Source organism: Schistocerca serialis, chromosome 1, assembly GCF_023864345.2.
Source record: "Schistocerca serialis cubense isolate TAMUIC-IGC-003099 chromosome 1, iqSchSeri2.2, whole genome shotgun sequence".
NCBI lineage: Eukaryota > Metazoa > Arthropoda > Insecta > Orthoptera > Acrididae > Schistocerca > Schistocerca serialis.
This window is the reverse complement of record NC_064638.1, coordinates 438,582,748-438,598,139: the sequence shown is the minus strand read 5'-3', so window position 1 is coordinate 438,598,139 and position 15,392 is coordinate 438,582,748. Positions and strand designations below refer to the sequence as shown.

The following is a 15,392-nucleotide window of genomic DNA, read 5'->3' as shown; positions in this document are numbered from 1 at the left end:
TAAAGTTAGGAAACTACTGCGAAAGCAAAGAGAGCTTCACTGCATGTTTAAACACAGCCAAAATCTCTCAGACAAACAGAAGCTAAACAATGTCAAAGTTAGCGTAAGGAGGGCTATGCGTGAAGTCTTCAGTGAATTCGAAAGTACAACTCTATGTACCAACTTGACAGAAAATCCTAGGAAGTTCTGGTCTTACGTTAAATCAGTAAGTGGCTTGAAACAGCATATCCAGACACTCTAGGATGATAATGGCATTGAAGCAGAGGATGACACGCGTAAAGCTGAAATACTAAACACCTTTTTCCAAAGCTGTTTCACAGAGGAAGACCGCACTGCAGTTCCTTCTCTAAATCCCCACACAAACGAAAAAATGGCTGACATTGAATTAAGTGTCCAAGGAATAGAAAAGCAACTGAAATCACTCTACAGAGTCAAGTCCACTGGACCTGATGGTATACCAATTCGATTCTACACGGAGTACGCGAAAGAACTTGCCCCCTTCTAACAGCCATGTACCGCAAGTCTCTAGAGGAATGGAATGTTCCAAATGATTGGAAAAGAGCACAGGTAGTTCTAGTTTTCAAGAAGAGCCATCGAGCAAATGCGCAAAATTATAGGCCTATGTCTCTGACATCGATCTGTTGTAGAATTTTAGAACATGTTTTTTGCTTGCGTATCATGTCATTTCTGGAAACCCAGAATCTACTCTGTAGGAATCAACATGGATTCCGGAAACAGCGATCGTGTAAGACCCAGCTCGCTTTATTTGTTCATGAGACCCAGAAAATGTTAGATACAGGCTCCCAGAGATGCCATTTTCCTTGACTTCCAGAAGGTGTTCGATACAGTTCTGCACTGTCGCCTGATAAACAAAGTAAGAGCCTACGGAGTATCAGACCAGCTGTGTGGCTGGATTGAAGAGTTTTTAGCAAACAGAACACAGCATGTTGTTCTCAATGGAGAGACGTCTACAGACGTTAAAGTAACCTCTGGCGTGCCACAGGGGATTGTTATGGGACCATTGCTTTTCACAATATATATAAATGACCAAGTAGATTGCGTCAGAAGTTCCATGCGGCTTTTCACAGATTGTTGTTGTTGTTGTGGTCTTCAGTCCTGAGACTGGTTTGATGCAGCTCTCCATGCTACTCTATCCTGTGCAAGCTTTTTCATCTCCCAGTACCTACTGCAACCTACATCCTTCTGAATCTGCTTAGTGTATTCCTCTCTTGGTCTCCCTCTACGATTTTTACCCTCCACGCTGCCCTCCAATATTAAATTGGTGATCCCTTGATGCCTCAGAACATGTCCTACCAACCGATCCCTTCTTCTGGTCAAGTTGTGCCACAAACTTCTCTTCTCCCCAATCCTATTCAATACTTCCTCATTAGTTATGTGATCTACCCACCTTATCTTCAGCATTCTTCTGTAGCACCACATTTCGAAAGCTTCTATTCTCTTCTTGTCCAAACTATTTATCGTCCATGTTTCACTTCCATACATGGCTACACTCCATACGAATACTTTCAGAAATGACTTCCTGACACTTAAATCAATACTGGATGTTAACAAATTTCTCTTCTTCAGAAACGCTTTCCTTGCCATTGCCAGCCTACATTTTATATCCTCTCTACTTCGACCATCATCAGTTATTTTGCTCCCCAAATAGCAAAACTCCTTTACTACTTTAAGTGCCTCATTTCCTAATCTAATTCCCTCAGCATTACCTGACTTAATTAGACTACATTCCATTATCCTTGTTTTGCTTTTGTTGATGTTCATCTTATATCCTCCTTTCAAGACACTGTCCATTCCATTCAACTGCTCTTCCAAGTCCTTTGCTGTCTCTGACAGAATTACGATGTCATCGGCGAACCTCAAAGTTTTTATTTCTTCTCCATGAATTTTATTACCTACTCCGAATTTTTCTTTTGTTTCCTTTACTGCTTGCTCAATATACAGATTGAACAACATCGGGGAGAGGCTACAACCCTGTCTTACTCCCTTCCCAACCACTGCTTCCCTTTCATGTCCCTCGACTCTTATAACTGCCATCTGGTTTCTGTACAAATTGTAAATAGCCTTTCGCTCCCTGTATTTTACCCCTGCCACCTTTAGAATTTGAAAGAGAGTATTCCAGTCAACATTGTCAAAAGCTTTCTCTAAGTCTACAAATGCTAGAAACGTAGGTTTGCCTTTCCTTAATCTTTCTTCTAAGATAAGTCGTAAGGTCAGTATTGCCTCACGTGTTCCAGTGTTTCTACGGAATCCAAACTGATCTTCCCCGAGGTTGGCTTCTACTAGTTTTTCCATTCGTCTGTAAAGAATTCGTGTTAGTATTTTGCAGCTGTGACTTATTAAGCTGATAGTTCGGTAATTTTCACATCTGTCAACACCTGCTTTCTTTGGGATTGGAATTATTATATTCTTCTTGAAGTCTGAGGGTATTTCGCCTGTTTCATACATCTTGCTCACCAGATGGTAGAGTTTTGTCAGGACTGGCTCTCCCACGGCCGTCAGTAGTTCCAATGGAATATTGTCTACTCCGGGGGCCTTGTTTCGACTCAGGTCTTTCAGTGCTCTGTCAAACTCTTCACGCAGTATCGTATCTCCCATTTCATCTTCATCTACATCCTCTTCCATTTCCATAATATTGTCCTCAAGTACATCGCCCTTGTATAGACCCTCTATATACTCCTTCCACCTTTCTGCTATCCCTTCTTTGCTTAGAACTGGGTTTCCATCTGAGCTCTTGATATTCATACAAGTCGTTCTCTTATCTCCAAAGGTCTCTTTAATTTTCCTGTAGGCGGTATCTATCTTACCCCTAGTGAGATAGGCCTCTACATCCTTACATTTGTCCTCTAGCCATCCCTGCTTAGCCATTTTGCACTTCCTGTCGATCTCATTTTTGAGACGTTTGTATTCCTTTTTGCCTGTTTCACTTACTGCATTTTTATATTTTCTCCTTTCATCAATTAAATTCAATATTTCTTCTGTTACCCAAGGATTTCTACTAGCCCTCGTCTTTTTACCTACTTGATCCTCTGCTGCCTTCACTACTTCATCCCTCAAAGCTACCCATTCTTTTTCTACTGTATTTATTTCCCCCATTCCTGTCAATTGCTCCATTATGCTCTCCCTGAATCTCTGTACAACCTCTGGTTCTTTTAGTTTATCCAGGTCCCATCTCCTTAAATTCCCACCTTTTTGCAGTTTCTTCAGTTTTAATCTACAGGTCATAACCAATAGATTGTGGTCAGAGTCCACATCTGCCCCTGGAAATGCCTTCCAATTTAAAACCTGGTTCCTAAATCTCTGTCTTACCATTATATAATCTATCTGATACCTTTTAGTATCTCCAGGGTTCTTCCATGTATACAACCTTCTTTCATGATTCTTAAACCAAGTGTTAGTTATGATTATGTTGTGCTCTGTGCAAAATTCTACCAGGCGGCTTCCTCTTTCATTTCTGTCCCCCAATCCATATTCACCTACTATGTTTCCTTCTCTCCCTTTTCCTACACTCGAATTCCAGTCACCCATGACTATTAAATTTTCGTCTCCCTTCACAATCTGAATAATTTCTTTTATTTCATCATACATTTCTTCAATTTCTTCGTCATCTGCAGAGCTAGTTGGCATATAAACTTGTACTACTGTAGTAGGTGTGGGCTTCGTATCTATCTTGGCCACAATAATGCGTTCACTATGCTGTTTGTAGTAGCTTACCCGCATTCCTATTTTCCTATTCATTATTAAACCTACTCCTGCATTACCCGTATTTGATTTTGTGTTTATAACCCTGTAGTCACCTGACCAGAAGTCTTGTTCCTCCTGCCACCGATTATGCTGTAGTATACAGAGAAGTTGCAGCATTATAAAATTGTAGCGAAATGCAGGAAGTTCTGCAGCGGATAGGCACTTGGTGCAGGGAGTAGCAACTGACCCTTAACAGAGACAAATGTAATGTATTGCGAATACATAGAAAGAAGGATCCTTTATTGTATGATTATATGACAGCGGAACAAAATCTGGTAGCAGTTACTTCTGTAAAATATCTGGGAGTATGCGTGTGGAACGATTTGAAGTTGAATGATCATATAAAATTAATTGTTGGTAAGGTGGGTACCAGGTTGAGATTTATTGGGAGAGTCCCTAGAAAATGGAGTCCATCAACAAAGGAGGTGGCTTACAAAACACTCGTTCGACCTATACTTGAGTATTGTTCATCAGTGTGGAATCCGTACCATATCGGGTTGACGAAGGAGATAGAGAAGATCCAAAGAAGAGCGAGCGCGTTTCGTCACAGGGTTATTTGGTAACCGTGATAGCGTTACGGAGATGTTTAGCAAACTCAAGTGGCAGACTCTGCAAGAGAGGTGCTCTGCATTGCGGTATAGCTTGCTTTCCATGTTTCGAGAGGGTGTGTTTCTGGATGAGGTATTGAATATATTGCTTCCCCCTACTTATACCTCCCGAGGAGATCACGAATGTAAAATTAGAGAGATTAGAGTGCGCATGGAGGTGCATCTCTGTGGCATTCCTCTGGATCCCAGGGCATGCTGGTATACGTGTCAACAAGGCAGCCAATATAGCGGCAAAGGCTGCTGTCTCTCTTCCTCGGCCCACTGTTCGCATTGTTCCCTTTGCCGATGTACAGTGTGTTTTATGCTGTTGTGTTGCTCTTTCATGGCACACACATTGGCTGCAGTTCAGGATAATAAATTACAGGACATAAAACATCTTCCCTGTGCTTGGACCTCTTACTCCTGGCCTCGCCGTTGGGAGGAGGTAATTTTACCTAGACTCTGGATTGGGCATTGTCTTTTTAGCCATAGACATCTTTTAAGTGGTGATCCTCTCCCACTTTGTTCCCACTGCTCTCAATTGTGGATGGTGACACGTCTTTTACTTCAGCACCCCTATTTTAATCCCCCCCCCCCCCCCCCCCCACACACACACACACACACACACACACACACACACACACACACACACACACACACACACACACACACACACACACAACTCTTTTGTGGATACGTGCGTGGTGAGCATGGGGCCCCGAGCTATTGCAGCCTTCCTTCTATCCAGGGTGCATTTCCTTCCCCTTCCCCTCCTTTCCTCTCCTTGCTCCTTCCCCTTCGCCCTCTCCTCTCCCTCTCTTGGTTTCCTTGCTTATGTTGGACCCTGCTATCCTCCTGGTTATTATGGTTTTGCAATTTAGCTTTGTTGCGTAGTCACCTCCTTTTGGCACTCCCTGGTCCCCCTCTGGGGTTCGACCTCCATTACGAAATTTCTCTTCCGTAGTGTGAGCCATTTGGGGAAGAGCACCTTACCTAGTGTCTCCATGTGTCTCCATGTGCCTTCATAGTTCATCCCACCTTTTCTTTCACGTTGTTGTCTGATGCTAGGGTGCATAGCCAGCACGGTAGCCAGCACCTGTGGTGGGGTCGCTATGTACCCTTTTGGTTGACCCCCTGAACACACAGGGATCACACTTCTGATACCTGAGCTGTGACCACATCATGCAAGCCTTGGAGTGGTTGCTAGTCATCCTGGAGCATCAGAACTCCCGGCAATGGCCGCTGTGCCAGATGGCCCTTGCTGTGGCTGGGTTGCACTCGTGAGGAGAGCTCCTGATCGGAGTGGGTGCTTTCAGGGCGGACGCTATGCAAATGAAACACATACGGGTCCAGAACTCCGGCCATTCTTCTGGGGCCATCTCTCCTGGGAAGAGGGTCAGGCCGTCGGCTAGGGGCAAAGCCTTTCCCCCGCTACCTGGTTTGCACCAGGACTGATGGGGATACTTTCACCAACACCAAACCTTTATTTTTTGTGGAACACATTGAAGACAAGTTTGGCGAAGTGGACTCCCTGAGCAAGATGCGGTCGGGTTCGTTGCTGATCAAAACTGCTTCAGCTGCCCAGTCTGCGGCCCTTCATGCCTGTACCCATCTTGGCACAATTCCTGTGTCCATTACCCCCCACCAGTCTCTAAATATGGTTCAAGGTGTGATTTTTCACAGGGCCATCATCCTTCAAACTGATGAGGAACTTTGGGACAATCTCGGACAGCGGGGTGTTCACTTTGTTCGGCGTGTTCAGAAGGGTCATAAGGACAATCACATTGATACTGGAGCCTTTATCCTGGCCTTTGAGAGGGATACCCTCCCTGAGAAAGTAAAGATTATTGTTTATCAATGTGATGTGAAGCCGTGCATCCCACCTCCTATGAGGTGTTTTAAGTGCTTGCGTTTTGGACACACGTCTTTCCGCTGTTCGCAGGCCCCTCTCTGAGGTGACTGTGGACGTCCACTCCATGAGGGGAGTCCCTGTGTTCCCCCTCCTGTCTGTGTGTTAATTGTCATGGCAATCATTCTCTACATTCACCAGATTGCCCAATATATAAGAAGGAAAAGAAGATACAGCAGTATAAGTCCCTTGATCGTTTAACCTACACAGAGGCTTGTAAGAAGTATACACGTCTTCACCCTGTGTCCATGATGTCTAGTTATGCTTTAGTTAAATCTTCACCCCTTCCTCCCCCTTCCTTACCCCATCCCAGACCCTTCTCCTCTGGGCGCTGCTCCCCATCCCCAGCTGGAGAAGTGTCCCACTCCTTCGGCATCTGCCAGTCAATGGCACCCCTCTCACGATGCCCCTTCCCAGCACCTTCCAGGCCAAAGGTCTGCTGCCATGCGACGACCGCGAGAACTGCGGTCTGTCGGCCCCCAGGTCGCCCGATTTTTCTGTTCCTGATCTTTCTGTTTCCGATCTTGCTGCAGCTGGCTCCTTTATGCCGCACAGCCCTCCTCGATCTCACCCTGACAAGAAGACGAAACATAAGTCCTGGGACAAAGGGCCTGTGGTGTCACCAGAGATCCCATCCCCGGCTTTACAAAGGGATTCTGACCTGTCGTTCATGGATGTCGCCCCCTCCTTGTTGGTGATGGGTGGTGACCCGGCGGTATGACTGGATTTAGCCTGTTCAGCCTCCATTTAAATCATCGTTCTGTGGTTATTCATTGGAATTGTCATGGATAGTACGGTCACCTTCCAGAATTGAAATCCCTTATTTTGTCTTACTCTGCAGCTTGTGTGGCTCTACAGGAATCTCATTTTACTGATGCTCACTCACCGACCCTCTGTGGGTTCAGTGTTTTCTGCCGAAATCGGGTTGGACCCCTGCGGGCTTCTGGTGGCGTTTGTACATTGGTCCGTACAGATATTGCTAGCACATGGATTCCACTTCAAACTACATTGGAAGCGGTTGCTGTTAGGGTCCACCTGGACTCTAAGGTCACGGTTTGCAATCTTTACCTCCCTCCTGACAGGACTCTTACACCTGCTGCCTTAACTGCCCTTCTTCAGCAACTTCCTCCTCCCTTCCTCCTCCTTGGGGATTTAATGCTCATCATACCTTGTGGGACAGTGCCTTTCCATATAGACGAGGACTTCTCCTAGATCAGTTTATTACAGACCACGACTTGTGCCTTCTTAATGATGGCTCCCCTACTCATTTAAGTGCTGGTCATGGTACCTTTTCTGCCATTGATCTTTCTCTTTCTTCTCCCTCTCTCTACCCTTCAATACACTAGTCGCCACACGACGACCTTTGTGATAGTGACCATTTCCCGTTGATTCTCTCTCTCCCTTCCCACTCCCAATGGACAGGTTACCTCGTTGGTCTTTCCAACATGCCGATTGGCCTCTATACACTGCACAGGTCGTGTTTTTCTCCCTCTTTGTCGGGTTGTATTGATGACGTCCTATGTGAAGTGTCTGACGCAATTGTTCACGCTGCTAGCCTTGCTGTCCTGCGCTCATCTGGACCATTTCATCACCGGCAAGTCCTGTGGTGGAGTACGGCCATTGCCATTGCCATCCGTGATCGCCGTCGAGCTTTGCAACACCTTAAGAGGCACCCATCCGTTGCCAACCTTATTCCCTTACACGCCTTTGTGCTTAATCCTGTTATTTAATCAAACAGAGCAAACGGGTGTGTTGGGAACGATTTGTTTATTCCCTCGGTTCTACTGTCCCTATGTCACGGGTATGGGCTACACTTCGCTCTCTCAAAGTTTGCCATCGGCAGTCTACCCTCCCGGGCCTTGCCCTCCCGGATGGCCTTTGCACAGAGCCGTTGATTCTCGCGGAACATCTTGCGACCCATTTTGCAACAGCATCAGCATCAACATCCTATCCGACTGCTTTCCTTCACCAGAAGCAGCTTCCACCTTATGTTTTATGCCTTGTCGGTCAGAATCTTACAACGAACCTTTTACTGAATGGGAAATTCTTTCCGCACTTTCTTCTTCTCATGATACAACCCCTGGCCCAGACTCCATTCATAACCAACTGCTTCAACATCTCAGTGCTCCACAATGGCAACGTCTTCTCCTGGTGTTTAACTGTATCTGGCTCCAGGGTGACTTCTCTTCTCAGTGGAGGGATAGCATCGTGGTTCCTGTTCTTAAGCCTGGTAAGAACCCCCTTATTTGTTGACAGCTATCAGCCAATTAGTCTGACAAATGGTTTTTGCAAGTTACTTGAATGGATGGTAGCCAGTCGCCTCAATTGGGTCCTGGAATCTCGGGATCTATTGTCCCCCTAACAGTGTGGCTTCCGAGAGGGACGGTCTCTGATCGATCATTTACTTCGCTTGAAATCTGCAGCTCAGCAGGTTTTTTCCCAGCGCCACCATTTGGTTGCAGTATTTTTTGACCTACGCAAGGCCTATGACATGGCCCGGCGCCATCACATCTTACTTACACTTCATCAGTGGGGTCTTCGGGGCCCACTCCCGATTTTTATCCACCAGTTCCTGTTCCATCGGTCATTCAGGGTTTGGGTTGGTACTGTTTTTAGTTCTCGATGGACCCAGGAGGCGGGCATCTGACAGGGTTCTGTCTTGAGTGTACTACTTTTTCTCATTTCTATCGATGGACTTGTGGCCTCTGCCAGTCCTTTGGTCACCCCTGCCCTGTATGTGGATGATTTCTGCATTTGGGTTAGTTCCTCTTCGATGGCCTCTGCAGAATGGCAGCTCCAGGGAGCTATATGGCATGCCTCTGCATGGACCCACTCACATGGGTTTCAATTCCCTCCTTTAAAATCATGGGTGGTCCATTTCTGTCGCTGTACTATAATCCAACCTGATCCAGAGCTCTATCTCAATGCACAATGATTGGCTCTCATCCCACAGTTTCGTTTGCTAGGTCTTCTTTTTGACAACAAGCTCGCTTGGCTGCCCCATATCAGACTTCTGAAGGTAGGATGTTTCCGTAAACTCAATGTCCTTCGCTTCCTTGCCCACTCCTCTTGGGGTGTGGACCACTCCCTCCTCCATCCTTATCGTGCTCTAGTTCTGTCTCGCTTGGACTATGGTTGTCAAGTTTATGGTTCAGCTGCTCCTTCCACACTGCACGTGCTGGATCCAGTCCACCATCATGGTATCCGTTTGGCCACTTGTGCCTTCCCTACTAGCCCTGTTGATAGTCTCCTGGTTGAAGCTGGGATCTCTTCCCCCCCCCCCCCCTCCCCTCCCTTTGTTTGGTGGTCCCAGCTTCTGGTGTCTTATGCACTTGCTGTCCGTTCCTCTCCCACTCATCCTTCCTATTCTCTCCTGTTCAAAGACTATGGATGTCGCCCTCAGGCAGGTTTACCAGTTGGGCTCCGCCTTGCATCTCTTTGCCGTGATTTTCAGCTTCCTTCTTTGTCCTGTCTTCCTCGCTCCCTCCCCTCCAACCCCCCTTGGTTAACTCCTCGGCCTCGAATTCGGATGGATCTCCGCCGAGGTCCGAAAGATTCCATCCCCCCGATGGTGTTCCGTTCCTTTTTCTGCTGAATTTTGTGTTAGTTTCAGGATGCTGCTGTTTTTTACACTGATGGCTCTAAATCTGCTGGTCATGTGGGATATGCCTTTACGTCCTCTGTTAGAATGGAGAATCATCTGCTGCCACCTACATGTGGGGTGTTTACTGCGGAATTGATGGCAATTTCCCAGGCCCTTACCTTTATTAAACAGTCCCAACACAACCACATTTTGTTATGTACGGACTCAATGAGTGGCCTTCTGGCTATTGACTGGTGTTTTTCGTGCCATCCCTTGGTCTCTGCCATCCATGACCATCTCGCTGATATTCACCATGCTGCTTGTTCCGTTGACTTCCTTTGGGTCCCTGGCCATGTGGGTATCCCGGGTAATGAGCTCACTGATCGTTTGGCTGGGGGAGCAGTCACTTACCCCCATTTTCTGTAACCCCTCCTGCAGCAGATTTATGGCTTCACATCAAATCCCACTTTGCACAATCATGGGCCAATTCTTGGGAGGCTACTTCGCTGTCTAATAAACTTCCTGCGATTAAGGTGACACCAGGCCTATGGCGTTCTTCCTTTCGCCTCTCCTGAAAGGACTCGACCACACTATGTCGTCTCCGCATTGGCCATACCAGGCTGACCCATGGTTTTCTTTTGCGTGATGAGCCACCCCCACTTTGTGGTTGTGGAGCCTTCCAGTCAGTAGCCCACATTTTGATTGAATGCCCCCTTCTTTTGGCTCAGCGTGCTAAATACAGGTTCCCCGGCACTTTACCTTTGATGTTGGCTGATGATTCCTGGATGGTCGACCTGGTTCTCGGTTTCCTCCGGGAAAGTGATTTTTATTCTCAGTTTTAAGGTTTTTAATCTCTCTCTGGTGTTGGGGCAGGGCGGTGAGTGTTGGGGTATCTCCCACTGTAAGCCATGTTTGGAGATTACCAACTCCCCTCCCTGACTGCGGTCCTCTTTTCTCCCCTTCTACTCTGTTTTTATCATTTTTTAGGAATGGTTAGTCTCCTTTTCCCATACGTACTTCTACATTCTAGTGGTTGCACCTTTTAGGTGGTCTTGCCTCTGCTGCTTCAGAGGTGGGCTATTTCCTGCCTCTATCATAGCGTTGGGTTCTCTCTCTTGCTGACTTACCTCATTTTGTTTTTACCATTGACAACATGACTGCCCTTCTACATTTTTTAGCCTTATACCTTTTATCGTTCTGACTTTTTTGAGATATTACATTATCGGAATGGACCACATTTGAAACAAGGGACTGATGACCTTGCTGTTTGGTCCCTTCAACACCAACCAACCCTATTTTAACCTGGTACAAGTCAATTTACAGCTGTTGGTTGGTATATCTTCTCTTTTAGCAGATTACGTGCACTCGGGCAATCGCATACTTGAGTTTATAAGTGTTAGTGAGATGACATCAGTCATTTGATGCTCTTTTCAAGGAAAACAATGCCCCTTCAGTAGCACTTTTCAAAGATTCCCTTCTGTTTTTAGTTCCCCCCCCCCCCCCCCCCCTCGAGTTTCATTCCCATACCTGGTGATTTAAATTCCTGTTTTTACCCTTCACTAAGCCGCTGAATGGGCGCTTATGACCATAGCTGTTTTGCGCTCTAAAACCATAATCCAAAAAAGCGAAAAGATAGTATGTAATGAGGGTTGGGGGGGGGGGGGGGGGGGGTAGATGAAATTAGAATGTTGATAGTTTGAAATTTGTAAAGTTATTCTGGTACCATGGTTACCCTCATGTGCAAAGACAGAATTAGGACGTGTTGGACAGCAATTTTATTAGAAAGCTGGCTACAGAGTGTTATGGTAGGCATTTTGTTTTTCTTGTTGTGTCATTCTGTAAGCTTTGTAGAAAGGTTCATGTTTGTTATAGGTCAGGAGAGAAATATTTAATGCATACCAAGGGAAATAATTGCAACAAAGAGGTAAAGTTTAGTTGGAAATTACTAACATAACTTGTGAAATTACAGTAAAATTCCAGTGATTCCTCCCATCCAAACATTGAACTTATAATTGGTAATGTGAATCAACATCTGTATTGTAAGGCAATTGCAGCCATCGTGAAAGCATGTGCTGAGTTGTCAAATATGGGATAATGTAATATTGGCAGACAATCATGTGCACAAATTCAAGTGAACAAGATGTAACAGCAAGCTGAACATTAACAAATTTATTTATACAATTTCCATAGCAGTCAAAGCTGTTCCTACCATCAGGCAAGACTAGGCAGCTGCCTAGGGTGGCAGAATTTTAGCGGCAGCAAAAGGAAGAAAAAAATTAATTTCAAATCACAGTGAAAAAATTAAGCAAATGAAGAGAAAAAAAGGAAAGATGAAAAATTAAAATGCTGAATTGTTTTCAAAACTGTACAGAACAGTTATTAACCAAGTATTTACTTACTTTGTAGAAAGTAAATGCATTGCGTCTACCTGCCTGAAAGCTAAAGCAGTCACTAGTAATACGAAACAGATATCACTTAGGCAGCTGTGCCATTGCAGCAGCTAATATGAGTTGTAGAACTCTCAATATAAAATGCAAATAAGGCATCATTTGATGTGAATCTTCAGGTTTTCGCGGCGCAAAGACTGCTCCATTAAATTTCGGGAATGCAGCCGCATAAATTCTGCTTCTTCTTCTAATATTTCAGCTGTATATCTTTCAGCCATCTTCAGAGAGAGCCGTACGACTGATGCTCCAGCGCTCGCTCCATCCTTTTAAACTCGCGGACCGCGCCACTGCGCATGCGGCCACAGATGAACAAGGCGCCAGTGATGTTGATCGGCGGCAAAGACGTAACATATGCATGAGTTACGTCTGTGGCTGCGCATTCGATCCATGCTGGGAGATCGATGTATTACTGGGAGCTGAACTGTAGCGACGTCTTTGTAAGTTTAATATTGAAAGTGCCGGATTCCATGATCTATCTAATGTGAAACCGCTGTCTCTATTAATTAAATTCTTCCCCAAGCGGATTTCAATGGCCTCTTTTACTACGGAGTCCCAGAAAGATGAAACAGAAGTCAGAATTTCGACATTTTCATATACCATAGAGTGACCTGAATCAATACAATGCTCTGCCACGGCCGATTTACTGGGTTGTAAGAGCCGAGTGTACCTGCGATGTTCCGTACACCTCTCTTGGACTGTACGATTCGTTTGTCCGATATATGAAAGGCCACATTCACATGGTAGTTTGCAAACTCCAGGTTTGCGGAGTAGTAAGTCATCTTTAACGGAACCCAGGAGTGCAGCCGTCTTCGCCGGCGGACGAAAAATCACTTTTACTTTATGTTTAGTGAGGATCCGTCCTATTTTGGATGAAAGGCTTCCCACATACGGCAGGACAGCCATGGATTTAAATGTTTCCTCGTCATCTTCTGCATTCCTTACGGACACCTTAGGTTTTATTTGTAGTGCCTTACGTATCTGTTGTGGAGAATACCCGTTGTCCTCAAAAACTCTCTTCAAATGTAAAAGTTCGTCTTTTAAACTACTTTCATCAGATATGACGTGTGCTCGGTGTACCAAAGTTCTTAGAACACTACTCGTCTGCGAAGGATGGTGACAGCTATTTGCATGTAAATATAAGTCCGTATGGGTCTGTTTCCGATATACTGCATGACCCAGAGTGCCATCTTCTTTACGCCGAACCAAGACATCCAAAAATGGAAGACATCCCTCGTTTTCCACTTCCATTGTAAACTGAATTTGTCTATGGATCGAATTCAGATGGTTTAAGAAGTCCTGCAATTTGTCCTCACCATGGGGCCACACTACAAAGGTGTCGTCAACGTACCTCCAAAAAACTGTAGGCTTCAAACTAGCAGACTCCAGGGCCTTCTCCTCGAAATCCTCCATAAATAAATTGGCCACCAAGGGTGACAAAGGACTACCCATGGCAACACAGTCAGTCTGTTCAAAAAAGTCGTTATTAAATAAAAAGTATGTGGAGGTCATCACATGGTGAAACAAAGCTAAAATCTCCTTATCAAAACTTTTTCCAATGAGATCTAAAGATTCAGAGAGAGGTACCTTAGTAAATAGCGACACTACATCAAAGCTGACTAATAGATCAGAGGTGTTCAGTTTCAAAGATTTTAATTTGCCAATGAAATCTGCAGAGTTCCTTATATGATGATCACATTTTCCCACAAGCGGCCTCAATAGTGACGCCAGGTGCTTGGCACAATCATAGTTGGGAGAATCAATATTGCTCACGATAGGACGTAGAGGAACGTCTTTCTTATGGATCTTTGGGAGACCATAAAGCCTTGGAGGCACTGCACCACTTGGTTTCAGTCTTCGTATGACTTCCGGTGGAAATGAGGAGGCATTCAAAAGCGACGCCGTCTTCCTTACCACCTTGTTGGTGGGGTCCTTACTGATCTTCCGGTACATACTATCATTCAGTAAGCTGTATATCTTATCATGGTAGTCGTCACGGGACATTAAAACAGTGGCATTACCTTATCAGCAGGGAGAACCACCGTTTCGGTATCTTGGCGGAGCATACGTAGTGCAGTCCTCTCTGCCACTGATATATTGCTTCTTTGGGGGCGAGCCTTCATAACAGCTCGACAAGTTTCGCGTCTTATTTCATCTGCAGAATCCGTAGAGAGTGGTCGAACAGCTTCTTCAACGGCACTGATGAATGCAGGTATAGGCAAAACCTTTGGCGTGGGTGCAAAATTCAGTCCTTTGCTTAAGACCATCATCGTAGCATCGTCCAAATCTCTATCCGTCATATTAATGACGGAGCGTTGAATGATACTTTCTTGCTGTGGAGATGGCTCAAGTCGGCTGAACTTTGCAGTCTGTCTTGATGTCGCTACCTCACGAACCCAGTCTGATTTGGCCCATGTTGTACCCTCTATCCAGTTCCAAGAGTCGCTGGGTAACTCCACAGACATCTTCAGGTGCAGACGATAAAGTTCTTGAGAAACAAGATCCAGCTTCCTTCGTGTAAATCGGATCCTCTCCTTAACGATAGCAGAACCAGCTTTAAATAAAATCTTATTCATGGAAGTCGATTTTATAAAATGTACTAACCTGGCAAACCTCGGAATTATGCCATGGTCACGGCACCTCAGTAAAAAACTTAAAGAGCTCAATAATCTCGCTCTCAAATGTCGTAGCTTGTCCAGTCGTCGAAAACATAAAATCATCTCCTCCCCGAAGAGGTACTTGATGTGAAACTTCAGGTTTTCGCGGTGCAAAGACTGCTCCATTAAATTTTGGGATTGCAGCCGCATATATTATGCGGCATGAAACTGAAAGCATGAAACTGAGGACTGTCCTCAGAAAATGAGGGCATCTGGTCACCTTAGTTTAATGACTAAAAGTGTAATAAGAGATTTGCATTGTTGTGCTGTTGGTTGTGTTGGAGTGGGGGATTTTGGGGAAACCGTGGCACTAAAAAAGAGGACGTCATTATTCATTTCTTGCCTAGGGCAAAAAGACACCTAAAATGGCCCTGATAGCTGTAAAGCCTCCGCCCGAACAGGCCATGAAGGCCCAACGGTACTGATTGGCCACCATGTCATCCTCAGGCC

The 15,392-nt window shown here is 45.3% G+C and overlaps 1 protein-coding gene across 2 annotated transcripts in view; it reads left to right on the top strand.

The window, feature by feature from the left end:
- The window catches only part of LOC126472759 (serine/threonine-protein kinase Nek8-like), a 184,751-nt gene that overhangs the window by 131,143 nt on the left and 38,216 nt on the right, over positions 1-15,392 (top strand). The gene's annotated exons all lie outside the window — the stretch shown is intronic.